Raw genomic sequence first — 15,932 nt, 5'->3', positions numbered from 1 at the left:
GAATTTCAACCGCCGCGCCGCGGACTCACCGCTCCGTCCGCAGAGGCCAATCCGCGCCGGCGACACAACCGCGAGCCAATCACAGCGCCCTCCGCCTCCGGGGCCACGCCCTCTCTGCTGTGACATTCCCCCTCTGTGTCGCCTCGGAACGAGACGACCGTTCCCTCGGATCCTACTTCCGTTTCCGGTTTTCCTCCTTTTTTTTCCCCCCCTTTAAACCCCGCCCTCTCCCCCCCCCACTTTGACGCGGAGCGCGCGGCACTTCCGCGCGGCTTCCGTAGGCCTCGGCTACGTCAGAAGTGCGCGTGCGTGGAGGAGCCGGGAGGGGGGATACGGGAGAGGAGGGCGGGTCCTCGGGGAGGGAAGGCAACGCGCAGGTGCAAAGGCTCCCGGAGCAGCGCCGGGGACGGGGCGAGCGCCACCTAGCGGAGTCTGCGGAAGGCAGGGCTCATCGCCTGCTCTCGGGACCCGAGCCGCTCCAAGCGAGGTCGCTCGTGGTCGGGTGTCTCAAGCTCCAAGTTCGGAAAAGTGGAAGCTGGCTGTGATGGCGTCAACCTGTCTCAAAAGAAAAAAAGCGGAGGTCTGGCGACATGACAACAGGTGGGACGTTCGCCTGGCATGCTGAGATCCCCCGAGTTCAATCGCCAGCAGAGATAAAAGAAGGGAGGGAGGGAAAAAAAAACATGAGAAGGCGAAAAATCAGACTACAAAACTCTTGCAGTGTGTTTCCAAATGCCATGCGATGTGGTCATGAAACTGGCCACAGGGCTGCGAGGATAACAAAATAGTAATCCCTGGAACCCATATAAAGTGGAAGGGGAGGACGGACTCTCCGAAAAGTTTCCTCTGACCTCCCTTCCTGCACTCGAAGATAGATAGATAGATAGATAGATAGATAGATAGATAGATAGATAGCACTCGAAGATAGATAGATAGATAGATAGATAGATAGGCAGACAGACAGACAGACAGACAGACAGATATTGTTTGTTTTGTCTGTTTTTTCGACACAGGGTTTCTCTGTGAAGCCCGGGCTGTCCTGGAACTCTATCTGTAGACCAGGCTGGCCTCACACGCATAGAGATCTACCTGCTTCCCGAATGCTGGGATCAAAAGGCGTGTGCTAGGGCTGGAGAGATGGCTCAGAGGTTAAGAGCGCTGGCTGCTCTTCCAGAGGACCAGAGTTCATTTCCCAGCTCCCACATGGTGACTCACAACCATCTGTAATGAGATCTGGCGCCCTCTTCTGGTATGTAGTCATCTATGCAGGCAGAACACTATATACCTAATGGTTTCTTTTGTTTTGTTTTGTTTTGTTTTTTGTTTTTTTCGAGACAGGGTTTCTCTGCGGCTTTGGAGGCTGTCCTGGAACTAGCTTGGTAGTCCAGGCTGGTCTCGAACTCACAGAGATCCGCCTGCCTCTGCCTCCCGAGTGCTGGGATTATAGGCGTGCACCACCACTGCCGGGCTCTGCTACACTTTTATAATGAAAAAAGCTTGTTTATGGCCTGTAGGTGGTGGCACAGCCTTTAAAAGAAACCATTAGAGCCGGGCGTTGGTGGCGCACGCCTTTAATCCCAGCACTCGGGAGGCAGAGGCAGAGGCAGAGGCAGGCGGATCTCTGTGAGTTCGAGGCCAGCCTGGTCTACCAAGCAAGTTCCAGGACAGCCTCCAAAGCCGCAGAGAAACCCTGTCTCGAAAACAAAACAAAACAAAAAAAAGCCTGGATGCCTGGGCACAAGGAAAGCTTCAGTTAGATGAGACTGGGGATTCCTGAAGCTGCACAAGGCTGAATTGTTCTTTTTTTCTTTTAAAGATTTGTTTATTTATTATGTATACAGTGTTCTGCCTGCATGTATGTCTGCACACCAGAAGAGGGCACCAGATCTCATTATAGATGGTTGTGAGCCCCCATGTGGTTGCTGGGAATTGAACTCAGGACCTCTGGAAGAGCAGCCAATGCTCTTAACCTCTGAGCCTTCTCTCCAGCCCCTAAACTCGTTTTTGTTTGTTTGTTTGTTTTGTTTTTGTTTCTGTTTTTCGAGACAGGGTTTCTCTGTGGCTTTGGAGGCTGTCCTGGAACTCGCTCTGTAGACCAGGCTGGCCTCAAACTCAAAGAGATCCACCTGCCTCTGCCTCCCGAGTGCTGGGATTAAAGGCGTGCGCCACCAATGCCCGGCCCTAAACTCATTCTTAAGTGTCCCTCAGTTTTCTTTCGACGGACCCTCATGAACCCACATTCAAGCCTTGACATCTGAGACATGAAAGACCAGAAGCTGTATAAATCGGAATGAGAGTCTTACTGTGATCCTCCACGGTGGGTGATCTCAATGACTTTGTTGGGGGGCCGAGGTCATCAGCTGCCACTCAGGGCAGCATCAGCCTTTGGCAGACAGACCCAGAAGGCCTGAGAGGTTTTTCTGTGAAGAAAGAACCTGAGAGAACTACAGAGTAAGGCAGTCAACCAATGCTGTCTTCAGTTTGGCCAGGGCCCTGCCGGCAGGAGAGTCGTGGGGGCAGCTCTTTGCCCCGTGGTCAGTGAAATCAGTTGCTGCCCATCTTTGGAAACTGCCTCAGCTGCGTGCGACCAGAGACTGGTATTTCGTCTATCCAGGGATACCTTTTCATTAAACAAAAGGCTATATTCAGCAGATTTCTCGGAGGTGTTTGAAGGCCACTGTCTAATCTATTAAGTATACCTGATTTTTTTTGTTTTGTTTTTTCGAGACAAGGTTTCTATGTGTAGCTTTGGGGCCTGTCCTGGCATTAGCTCTGTAGACCAGTCTGGCCTCGAACTCACAGAGATCCGCCTGCCTCTGCCTCCCATTGCTGGGATTAAAGACGTGCGCCACCACTGCCTGGCTCATATTTTTCATAAAGTTTGTTCATGCTTTTTGTCCTCATGTTTTTTTTTTTTCATTTTGGTTTTTTGTTTTTTCCTCTCAGGACAAAAATCACCATACAACTGGTGGTGGCCAGTTTCAAGCCAGCCTGGTCTATAGAGCAAGTTCCAGCACAGGCTCCAAAGCTACACAGAGAAACCCTATCTCAAACAACAACAATTAGCCAGGTGGTGGTGCACGCCTTTAGTCCCAGCACTCGGGAGGCAGAGGCAGGAGGATCTCTGTGAGTTCAAGACCAGCCTGCTCTACAAGAGTGAGTTCCAGGTCAGCCTCCAAAGCCACAGAGAAACCCTGTCTCTAAAAACCAAACAAAAACAAAAACAAAATCATCAAAAGTCCACCCTAATCTGAAACATTTTGGAAATTTACTTGGAGACTTGCTGTTGTCCCCTGAGTCTGAAAAGTAGAAACAGTAACAAGCAGAGGACTCAGTAGGACTTAGGACTGAGGAGTTTTATAGGATTGAGGAGTTTTATAGGATTGAGGAGTTTTATGGGCTCTGCCTTAGTTGGTTTATCCTATAGCAGTGAGCCCATAGTTACTGTTTACTCCAAGGCGAGCCCATAGGAACTTACCCTTTAAAAGACAACAAAGTCTGTTTTCCTAACCAACAGTGAAATCCAGGTTCCATACAAGCATGCTGTTCTACACTTTTAACATCAACCCTTCTATTACAACTTTTAAGCTATTTTGTTGTTGTTGTTGTTACAGATTTTTTTTTTTTTTTTTGGTTTTTCGAGACAGGGTTTCTCTGTTTTGTTTTGGAGGCTGTCCTGGAACTTGTTGTTACAGATTTTAACCGCACCCAGTGTGCTTACAAATTCTGAGATACAGAAACTATAAGCAGTGGTCTCACAAGTCTTGAGGTAAAGTTATACTTTAGCAAACGTTATAGAGATGTAAGAGAGGGTGTGCTTTACAGAGTTAAACCAAGGATGGCAGTGAGACCGGCAGCCCTGTTCTCCACCGGAAACAATTTGTTTTACCTGTTTTAAAGCACATAGTGTCTTCTCCTGGGCTGTTCTGTTTTGCTCTCCTCCCTGTCACAGAGTCAGGTGCTGCCTGATCCAGGAAAGGATTGTGGAGGAAACTTCTAAACAAGCATGCTTGCATCTGGAGAAAACAGGCCACAGCCCAACTCCAGAGCCAGCCTTTTTATAGAGCAGACAACATGAAGCAATTTTTAATATTATCTGTACTAAAAAGACATCTGAATTTTTGTAAGATTTGACTCCAGCGACTAGAGGGAGGGACTAGAGAAAGAAGGCTTGGAGACTTGAGAGTAGAGAGAGTTTAGAGATAAGATTTGGGGCTCATTTGTTTGTGCAGTGGTAGAACTCGTCACGGTCTATGAGAACCTGGAAATCAAGTGTGCTGCCTTTGGCCATTGCGCTATGCCGAGGCCAAGCCAACGGTGAGGCCTGAGAGAGATTTGAGTCTGAGAAAGGAAAGCCAGTAGGAGCCCATGGAGCTCAGGCTCCAGCAGGCAAGCAAGAGGGACAGAGCAAGCTCCAGAGCAAGCTGAGGGACAGGTGAGGAGGGAGCCAGGGGCAGAGCAAGGCGGAGATGGAGGCAACTTTAGGAAAGAGGGTTGCAGATGGGCAGGGAGAGCAGGAATGGAGGAAGAAGAGTGTGTGTGTGCGCGAGCGTGTGTGAGTGTGTGTGAGTGTGTGTGTGTGTGTGTGTGTGTGTGTGTGTGTGTGTGTGTGTAGCAAGAATTCCATTCCTGGGGACTGGAGAGATGGCTCAGTGGTTAAGAGCACTGGATGTTCTTCCAAAGGACCCATGTTCAATTCCCAGCAACCACATGGTGGCTCACAGCCATCTGTAGTGGGATCTTGTGCCTTCTTCTTTCATATTGTTGTTCATTCAGACAGAACACTCATATACATAAAATAAATAAATCTTTTTTTTTAAAAAAGGAGCCAGGAGCTCACGCCTATAATCCCAGCACTCGGGAGGCAGAGGCAGGCAGATCTCTGTGAGTTCGAGACCAGCCTGGTCTATAAGAGCTAGTTCCAGGACAGCCTCCAAAGTCATGGAGAAACCCTGTCTTAGAAAAAAAAAAAAGGAATTTCAATCCTGGGTGTCCCCAAGTGGAGTGAAGACTTGTCAGAGAGAAATGTCCCAAATCACAAGGAGAAGTGTCCCTTTCTGTGTGTCAGAGAGAAATGTCCCAAATCACAAGGAGAAGTGTCCCTTTCTGTGTGACAGAGAGAAATGTCCCAAATCACAAGGAGAAGTGTCCCTTTCTGTGTGACAGGTGCTCAGCGGGCTGCCTGGCTCAGTGGTGTGGTTTTTGAAAGACATCAGACAGAGCCAATGTGACACTTACCTCAGTGCCATGCCAGAGCAGGTGGGGAAAAGAAGTGCCTGATCAGGCAGACTCCAACATTTGGGCTCAAATATGCCTGGTGGCAGAAGCAAATGACCCACACCTAGGGAGAGTCACACCAACCCATACCTAGGGAGAGCCACACCCACACCTAGGCCACACCCACACCTAGGGAGTCACACCAACCCATACCTAGGCCACACCCACACCTAGGCCACACCCACACCTAGGGAGAGTCACACCAACCCACACCTAGGGAGAGTCACACTAACCCACACCTAGGGAGAGTCACACCAACCCACACCTAGGGAGAGTCACACCAACCCACACCTAGGGAGAGTCACACCAACCCACCTAGGGGAGAGTCACACCCACAGCCTGGTTCACTTAGGAGAGGCCAGGCCCCCGGGAAGGGGTCCATCTGCATCCTTCCCTGGTGTTCAGCACCAGATGTATCAACTGAGGATGCGATCCCTCCATAGTATGCGAAGGGTTCTTGTGCCTAAAAGAGAGAAAATGTCCAGAGGCATCTGGGGGAGCCCGGAACAGGGAGTGAACGAGGAAGAAGTAGAGTGACCTTGGCCAGCAGACTGGACAGGGCCAGCGCTATCTACGGGAGTGGGAGATTATCAGCGGATAGACAGTAGAACAGCGAGAATAGCAGGCGTCCACGGCTGGGCTATAGGGAGGACGAGCAGCTGGGGGATTGGAAGCCCTTGAGCTGGAAAGAATTTAGGGTAGGGAGGAGGTAAGAAGGGTAGGACTCTAGCGTGCACTTTGACATATGTAACGTTCTTGTGATACTGAGGGAGCCTGCGTTGCATGGCCCCAGATCTTAGCACAACTGACTCCATGGTGGGTACCATTCAGGTCATAAAACTCAGCACATAGACAGCGCCACCTGCCAAAATGAAAAACAAAAACAAAATCCAAAGACCTAAACCATCAGAATCCATAGTTCTGGGAAAGTCTCTAAATATACTGAACTTGCTTTTTCGTTTCTGTGGTACCATTCCTGGATAACTGTTCTTGTGAACCGAAGTATGTCAATCCAGAACATAGCTTTCATGCTTAAAAGCTCACCCCGAGAAAAGATCCCAAGCACCCAGGTAGTCACCCATCCCCTACGTTGCTTTAAACCCACGTCCAAGCAGTCTTCGCTGGTGGAAACTTCACAACGTTTCTGAAAACCCCACTGAGATCGCCAGAGACCACACACTTCAGGACACCAGGAGTCTCAGAGACTCTCAGAACAAGAGGAGTGTGGTGGGCGCTAGGGGACTCCTAGAGGACTCTCTTTGATCAATTGCTGCCTAATGGAGGCATCAGATGCCTCCGATCCAGAAGGAAACAGGAAGTCACTTAGTCTGTCACCTCCAGAGCTAAGTCCGGCTAAGTCACCTTTTGTTTAGACACGGTGAGGTTGGCTGCGGCTGCTCATCTCGATTCCAGGACCGGTGTGAGGTGTCTCTGGGTTCCCCGTCTGTTCAGGTGTACGAATGTGTGGTGTCCCCTCTGGTTGTCTGTGTGTCTGTGAGTTTTGTTTCCCTATGTTGACCAGTGGCCCGAGGGATCTCTGATTTTCATAACCCTGGTTCTTCCAGAGAGACAGGTGTACACTGTCTCGAGCCTGAAAGATGCGTTGTTCAGCTGACCACTAGCAGAGGTGAGTCAACCCATGTTTGCTTTTAAGTGGACAGACCCAATGGGAGGCTGAAAAGGGCAAAAAACCTGGACCAGAGACACGACAATTCTCCAACCCTGTTTGACGAGACATTAGGAACTGACCTCCTGTCCTTCTGTCGGAGGTTTCCCGGGAAAATCGATTGTAAAAGGGCCACTGAGGACTTCTGCAAGAGTGACACACCTTGGGCTACTGAGCGTTGGCTAAGAAAGCCCAGCTTTGCACATCAGAGGTTACCTGTCTTGGCTACCAACTGAAGGGAGGCACTAGGGATCTGTCTCAGAGTAGGATCCCCGCCATCCTTCAGATCCCAGCTCCAAAGGCTAAGAGACAGCTTGTAGAGTTCCTACATGCGCTGGATATTGCCATCTCTGGATCCCAGAGTTTGTGGAGACAGCAAGGAAGGCCTCTACACCCCAGTACAGAGGGGGGCACTGACCCCTTAATATGGACTGTGACTAAACAAAACACATTTGTAGCTTTAAAAACAGCTGGTTTGGCCGGGCGTTGGTGGCGCACGCCTTTAATCCCAGCACTCAGGAGGCAGAAGCAGGCGGATCTCTGTGAGTTCGAGGCCAGCCTGGTCTACAGAGCGAGTTCCAGGACAGCCTCCAAAACAATACAGAGAAACCCTGTCTCGAAAAACAAAAAAACAACAAAAAAAGAAAAACCCAGCTGGTTTGTGTCAGCCCTGGCACTTCGAGATATCTCAAAAGACAAAAGGGGTTTTAACTCAAACTTGGGGGCCATGGAGATGCCCTGTGACATACCAGCCCAAACAATTGGACCCCGTAGGCACAGGATGGCCTGCCTATCTAAGAACTGTGGCAGCTACTGCTAGTCTAATGGGAAAAAGGTAAAGTTAACTCTGGGTCAAGCTCTTACTCTCATAGCACTCCATGCCGTTGAGGACCCCCCCCAGCAGCAGAATGACTGTCCAGTGCCTGTGTGACCGAGGACCACCTTCAAGTCCGCTTTGAGACCACCAATGCTGCCACCATCCCGCCTGAGGATGACCTTCAGGTGCTCACCCTCGGCTCTGGCGAGATGAAAGCTGAAACCAGGTATGTGGGCGCTGCAGTCGCTACTTTAACAGTTGGGGCCCAAGTCAGGACCTTAGTCCAGAAGAGCAGAGCTGACCCGACTGACCCAGGCTCTCAGACGGGAAGGAAAGTCCACCACACGTTCCCCCTTCTTCCAGTCCAGTGATACTACCTGGGCCAAGTAAGCAGGTGGCCAACGGGCCTGAAGCCAGCTTGGAAAGGGCCCTACGCAGAGGCTCTTTCTACTCCTATAGCGGAGAAGCAGCTGCCTGCCTTCACTCCCAGGATCCGCCACAACCTCCTCAAGCAAGCAGGGGCCACAGCTGCCGCCGCCTAATGGAGTCCTGGACCAGGCCTCTACCTCCCGAGGGCTAGGATTGAAGGCGCGCGCCACCACCGCCGCCCGGCTTGCTCCTGAGTCTTCTGTTTGGTCCAGGATCATGGTCCAACCCCCACCACTCTCAGGCTGCACCTGGGAATGGAGGAAGGCAGCCCCGGGGGAGGTAAGGACACAGGCAGCTTCACACGAGCACCCCGTAGTCCGTCTTTAAAACTGCATTTACTTTTTGTGTACATTCAGGTTTTTGCCCGCATGCGTGTCTGTGTGAGGACACCAGATCCCCTGGAACCGGAGTGACAGACAGTTGTGAGCTGCCGTGTGGGTGCTGGGAATCGAACCCGGGACCTTTGGCAGAGCCAGCAAAGCTCTTAACCCCTGAGCCACCAAAGGTGTGAGAGCTTATTTTTCGAGACGGGAACACAGAGCTCACGATCCTATGCAGGCCTTGAGGCTGGGCCTCCTATTGCCAGGAATAATGAAGCTTCCATTGCAAACGTCAGAGCTGGGAGACTGAGGCTTCCTGAAGACCTCAGCAAGATTAATTTGTCTGAGCTGGGCGTTGGTGGCGCAGGCCTTTAATCTCAGCACTCGGGAGGCAGAGGCAGGCGGATCTCTGTGAGTTCGAGGCCAGCCTGGTCTACAGAGCGAGTTCCAGGACAGCCTCCAAAGCCACAGAGAAACCCTGTCTCGAAAAACCAAAAAAAAAAAAAATTTTTGTCTGGACAACAGCTTGGTGGGCGAGTTCTACTGCCTGTTCAATTTCTTAAAAATATTACTGTCAGCCGGGCGGTGGTGGCGCACGCCTTTAATCCCAGCACTCGGGAGGCAGAGGCAGGCGGATCTCTGTGAGTTCGAGGCCAGCCTGGTCTACAAAGTGAGTTCCAGGACAGCATCCAAAGCCACAGAGAAACCCTGTCTCGAAAAACCAAAAAAAAAAAAAAAAAAAAATATTACTGTCAGGTCCTTTGCTTACCAAAGGAGGCCCGGTTCATTCAAATATTTTGAGGACTGTTTGAATAAAGACAAAGAGGAAAATTGCTAATGCAATAAAAAAAAAAGAAAGAAAGAAAGAAGGTGTCTCTTCTGATGCCTTTCAAACTAAGTGTTATAATACGGCAATGGGGGGGCCTTGGTGGATTCCACAGCTGTCGAGGGGCAAACAAGCCAGGCAGACAGAGCTTACGTGGGACTTTTTTTGGGGGGGGAAGGAAGGGACGGGAGAGAGGGTAAAGAAGAGGGGGGGGCGGAGAGAAAGGGATAACGGAGAGACAGAAAAAGTCCTGTCTGCCCTTTCAGAGGAACAGCGGGAAAGACAAAAGTGAGTGAAGTTTTCCTCTTTTATTTTTTTTCAGACAGGGTTTCTCTGTATTGTTTTGGAGGCTGTCCTGGAACTGGCTCTGTAGACCAGGCTGGCCTTGAACTCATATGGAGATCCACCTGCCTCTACCTCCCGAGTGCTGGGATTAAAGGCGTGTGCCACCAACGCCTGGCAGAGTTTTCCTCTTTTTTTTTTAAAAGGTTGATTTATTTTTCTAAGATTTAATTATAATGTATACAATGTTTTGCCTACATGTATTCCTTAATTGCATCCTAGAAGAGGGTACCAGAACACATTATAGATGACTGGATATGGTTGCTGGGAATTGAACTCAGGACCTCTGGAAGAACAACCAGTGTTCTTAACCTCTGAGCCATCTCTCCAGCCCCAGAGTTTTCCTCTTATTGGAAGCTTTGCACCTGTGTGCAGACTACTAGTGACTTGGCAGCCATAGGACCCTGGGCTGGCCAGGGTACTGCCCGAATGCATCCTGCCAGTGACAGGGGGCAGGTCAGCATAATTCCTGGATCCTAACACTAAGTAGACAGGTTGGTCAGGACCTAGAGGTATTCCTGTAACCATTTCGGCGGATAGGATGTGATGGACAGGGATGGATTATGGCACTCTGGAGCTAAAGAATGCTGAGTGTTACAGCTTAGATGGAAAGGTATCCAGGCACCTGGGAGCCAAGGAGTATCACAGGTCACAGTAAGCATAGCAGCTCACAGCCCTGCTTCAGGGAGAGGCTCCCCCAAGTGTATCAGTTCTGCTCCCACAGGAGAGGGTTTCCCTGCAAAGTTGTTAAAAGTTCAGCTCCAGTCCTCCAGAGAGCAGAGTGTAGCAACTACAACTTCACTTGGCCAGGGAAAGTTTCCCCAGCAAAAAAGTGTTACATCCCTGCTGCTCTGCTCCTCCCAGGGTCGTCTCTGCTCCGGCAAAGGAAGGTGTCATCCAAACCTCCTTCAAAAGTTTACTGGGAGGCAAGAATCCACAAGGTGAACAGACACAGGGTTTATGTAGGGATTCTTAGGGAGCAGTTTTCCAGGGTGGGGATTGGTCAGATTTCAATCCTGACCTTAGGATGGCTAGATCTCCTGCTCAGGGATTGGTTAGTTTTCTGCACAGGATTAGGGTCAGATTTGGCTCTGGTTTCAGGGCCAAAGTGTGTTTCTTTCTCTGGTCCTTTTTAGTCTTTTGACTCTAGCTTTAGGGCCAAGGTCTATTTCTTTCATTGACTCTGATTCCAGGGACAAAGTGTGTTTCTTTTGCTCTGCTCAAGGTGTGTTTCTTTGGCTGGACCCTTCTCCCTACAAGTTTCCATTCCTGAGCCAAGCATGGTGGTACATACTTTAACCCCCAGCACTTGGGAGACAGAGGCAGGCAGACCTCTGTGAGTTTGAGGCCAGTCTAGTCTACAGAGTGAGTTCCAGGGCAGTAAGGACTACACAGAGAAACCCTGTCTCAAAAACAAAGGTTGTTTCTGAATTAAAACAAGAGAGTTCCTTGCAGACATGGCCCTATAGAATTAGAGAGGCTCAGACTTACCTCTCGTGGAGATAAAGGAAACTATGACTGACTTTGGGAAAAGCCTGCTGTTTCTATGGTAATCAATCAGGAATAACTAAGAGAAAATCTTGAGGTGGTTTGGGGAAACCCTCAAAAAGAAAGAGACAGGTACATGTATCAACTAACAGTCTCTGTTCTCTTGGTCCCCTGGCTAAATGCTCTACCACTGGCACTGGCTGGGTCTTTAATTCTCATTCTGGCTGGATTAACAGTGGGGTCCTGTGTCTTAAACTACAGAGCCAGTTATGTATCCGTCCAGTAACATTAATGTCCTTAGGACCAACTACACCTCTTCAGAGCAGAACAAGTCCAGGATCTGACTCATTCAATAGACCAGGGGAGAATGGAACAGGGCCCCAGACCTCAGCACGGCTGACTCCATGGTATAAGTACCATTCAGACTGTGACACGTAGACCCCACCTGCCAAAATGAACACAGAGACCTGATCCATCAAAGTCTCTAAATGCACTAACCTCGCTTTTGGCTTCTATTAATGTTCTGCTTCTGGCTAACTGTTGTTAGCTGAAGTACGTCAGCCCAGGACGTGGTTGTTGAGCTTAAGAGCTCACCCCAAGAAAGGCTTGGGGCTACACTGAGATCCCAAACATCCAGTGTAGTTGCCAGGCCTCTAATAAAGACTTTCTTGGCTTAAACGCATGTCTGAGCAGCGTTCCCTAGAGACCAGCATGCACTTTGATATGGAGATAGGTGCTGCAGGCAGCCATATGTCCCTTCTGCCAAAAATAAGGGAAATGACTCCTTTTGGAACATGGGAGCCGGCTTCACAGGACCCTGAGGAATGCTGGCTTCACGTAACTGCCGAAACCCTCCAACGGTCCAGCTGAGCTCGTTTCTGGACGTCTGGTCTGCCTTTTGGAGTTTCCTTGACACCCTAGAGACAAGAACTTCCACCCGCAGCATCCCCAAGCAGATTGAGAAGCTTGTCAGAGAGAAACGCCCCAAATCACAAAGAAGAGGCAGGCGTCCCTTTCCATGCGACTGGGTGCCCAGTGAGGTGGTGAGAGAAACTTCCCGACTCACAGCTTTTCTGGCAGTAGTAGGCTCTGGGGACTCGGGAACCCAGGGGCAGAGCAGAGGTGGCACTTACCAGAGAACAGATGAGTGGTCAGTGCAGGTGGAGGAGATGAAGAGGTGCACCCCAAGATTTAGGGGTGAACTTGGTGGGTTTCGGGAGGCAGCAGAAGGAAACGGTCCACACCTCCAGAGAGAGCAGCAGGCCCTGGGGAAGGGGTCCATTTGTTCCCTTTTGGGTGTTCAGCACCAGGAGACGAAGGTAAGAAACTGCCCACATGGCTGCTACATTAGGGAAGGTTTTTTTTTTTTTTTTTGCTTGTTTGTTTGTTTATTTATTGTGGATATGAGAGAAAGAACAGCCAGAGGCATCCGGAAGAGTGGGGAGAGAAAGAGACAGAGAGACAGAGACACAGAGAGACAGAGAAAAGAGAGGAAAGAGAGAGGAGAAAGACAGAGAGAGGAGAGACAGAGAGAGAGAGACAGAGACACAGAGAGACACAGAGAGAGACAGACAGACAGACAGACAAAGAAGGGTTCTAAATGGATGGGGATCTGATGAGAAGGGCCAGGGTTCTTGGTAGGGGTTTTGAAATGTTACAATAGAGCCGGGCGGTGGTGGCACACGCCTTTAATCCCAGCACTCGGGAGGCAGAGGCGTGCGGATCTTGTGAGTTCGAGACTAGCTTGGTCTACAAGAGCTAGTTCCAGGTCAGCCTCCAAAGTCACAGAGAAACCCTGTCTCAAAAAACCAAAAAAAAAAAAAAAAAAAGAAAAGAATTGGGACGGAGGGAGCCCAGGCCAGCACGGGCTTCACTATGCAGCCACAGGTCGCTGCCTAGGGCTGGGGAATATGAGGTAGCCTTTGGACTTGAGGGGCAACCATTAAATGCTTGATTTTGCTGGGCGGTGGCCCAAGTCTTCTGTCCCAGGACTGAAGGCAGAGGCAGAAGCAGGTGGATCTCTAATTGTGAGACCAGCCTGGTCTACAGAGTGAGTTCCAGGACAGCCAGGGCTACACAGAGAAGCCGTCACAAAAAACCAATCCCCCTCCCAGCCCTCCTCCCCAAAAGTTTGATTTTTAAGATACTATGAATAAAAACAAAAAGGAAAAAAAGATACTATGTGAAGGGTGCAACATTCTGGCCTTTGCCTTTAATCCCAGCACTCAAGAGTTAAGGCAGACAGATCTGTGAGTTCAAGGACAGTCTGGTTTACATAATGAGTTCCAGGACAGCCAGAGCTATGCTGTGAGATCCTGTCTCAAAAAAAAAAAAAAAAAAAAAGAGAGAGAGAGAGAAAAGAAATAGAAATAGAAGAGGAAAAAATTGCTGGGCGTTGGTGGCACACGCCTTTAATCCCAGCACTCGGGAGGCAGAGGCAGGCGGATCTCTGTGAGTTCGAGACCAGCCTGGACTACCAAGCGAGTTCCAGGACTGTAGAGAGCTTCGAAGTGCCACACACTTAAGACGGTGCTGGCTTCTGCCTTCTGCTAGCCCGATAGCAAGTGCTTGTGGTTTCTATGTAAGATTAGAGTCACACAAAAAGACACAATGCAGCCATAATCATTCAGGCCTTTACCGCTATTGAAGCAGGACAGTCCCACACAGGCATGGTTACAGCCACCTTAAAAACTAATTAAATATGCTCAGGATGCGAGGCAGAGCACTGCACTCTGAGTCAGCTAATAATGACCCAGAGAAGAGCATGTCTGATTGCATGCGGGTTGGTACCCAAGAGTCCCGCCTCTGGAAAAAAGGGTATCGGACGGGTCTGATGTTTGTTAAGTGGATGACACCAAACAAAAATCAGTACAATGTGCCTGTCATTGTCAGAGATCAGACCTCTACTCTTGCCTGTTGCATTTTAAACAAAAAAGGGGGAACTGTAGAGAGCTGCGAAGTGCTGCACCCTTAAGACGGTGCTGGCTTCCACCTTTTGCTAGCCAGACAGCAAGTGCTCTCTGTGATAAACAACTCCTTATTTGGTCAAGGCTGGATATCAGGCTTGCTTCCTCGTATGTGGACCTATCTGCTGTTGCCACATCGCTTACCGGGGTTGGCCGCCCAAGGGCCTTTTTAAGCTGTGGGCGGGCACTCCCTGGGGTCAGAAGATTTGTTCAAGGTCCTGAATAAACTGCTTGTGAGAAGGATTCCTGAGTCGCGTCTTCCTTGCTGGTCGAGGTGGTCGTGACACAGGACAGCTTCCAAAGCCACAGAGAAACAAACCCTGTCTCAAAAAACCAAAAAAAAAAAAAAAAAAAAAAAGAGGAAAAAATTAAGTGAAGCACCAGGCTGCTTTTGTCCTGTATTCTGATTTTATTTTTTAACTAATGTATTTATTATGTATACAGTGTTCTGCCTGCATGTGTGTCTGTGTGCTGTGGCGCCCTCACCACAAGCAACTCTGAGGTATCAGGAAAAGAAAGACCAGATGTCCAGCTGTTTGTACTAAGAAGTGTCTTTATTTTGCAAGTGCTAAGAGGTCTCTCTCTTGTAGGAGGGAGCAGTCTTATATATATAGTCTTACAACGCAGTAGAAAAACCCCAGGTGGAAGACAGCGTGTTTTCCTCCTGTTAGATGTTGATGTCAGTGGGGCAATGTGGGGGCAGTAAGCCAGGACTAGAAAACAGGATGCACCTGTGGCTATCATCTGACAAACAACTCAGAGACCCTGTGGGGGCTAGGCCCCAACATCTCCCCCTTTTTATTTTTTAAAATTTTGTTTGAGCTGTTTGCTACTCTATAGAATCTTCCATACAGATTTTTTTTGGCTCTCAGGCCATGTTATAGGCTTTTGTTATTTTTCTCAGAGGCTACAGCCATACCTTGTAAAAAGTTTTTAGAGATGACAAAATTGACCTTAAATTTGTAGCAATAACCAACCCTGTATAAATGCAAACAAACATTTATAAACAATATTTAGGATTGTGGGCTTTGTTCTTTTCAAACTACTTCCTGCTGTTAAGGGGCGCTGTTTATACCATGGGGATCATGACAAAACTCAGAAACCTGTAAGAGGAGGTGCGGTCTTTGTGCTCACAGATAAGCACTAGGGGAACCTGGAATGTTAAGTGCACGTGATTTTATGACACACCTTCATCTGCTCAGAAGGTTGCTGTGGGCTGTTTCCTAGCCTGGTAAACTTTGCACTATCTGTGTGGCTAAAGACGTTTCTCATACTGGACCCTCTGCAGACCCTTATTGTAAATTTGTTTTTCTCAGTCAGTCTATAGAACCTAATTTTAGAGATTTTACAAAGAGTTTCAGTGTCTGTATTTGGATTACTTTGTTCCTCAGGCAGATGTCTTTGTAAGCTCTGCTGTGAATGTGGGACTGAGTTGATTATCACCAGGGTAGTTTTCACCAAATTGTGCTGAGCTTAAATATGCCTGAAATCAACCACTGCAGAAGTTTCAACCAACGTCTTCTATGGCCATAGTGAGCCCAACTGACTTCTTGCCTCCCAAGGATTGTTTCTCTGCAGACTGTGAAAGTCACAGACACTCCAAAAGTCTTGGCTACATGGCGAGTTCAAGGCCAGCCTGGATTATAAATTTTTTTTTTGTTTTTTTTCAGACAGGGTTTCTCTGTATTGCTTTGGAGGCTGGCCTGGAACTCACAGAGATCCTCCTGCCTCTGCCTCCCGAATGCTGGGATTAAAGGTGTTGTAGGGAACTGGTGTTCCTGGTTACAGCGCTACAACACTT

The sequence above is a fragment of the Mesocricetus auratus genome, unplaced genomic scaffold (genome assembly GCF_017639785.1).
Source record: "Mesocricetus auratus isolate SY011 unplaced genomic scaffold, BCM_Maur_2.0 Super-Scaffold_100027, whole genome shotgun sequence".
Classification (NCBI taxonomy): Eukaryota; Metazoa; Chordata; class Mammalia; order Rodentia; family Cricetidae; genus Mesocricetus; species Mesocricetus auratus.
This window is presented reverse-complemented; position numbering follows the sequence as displayed.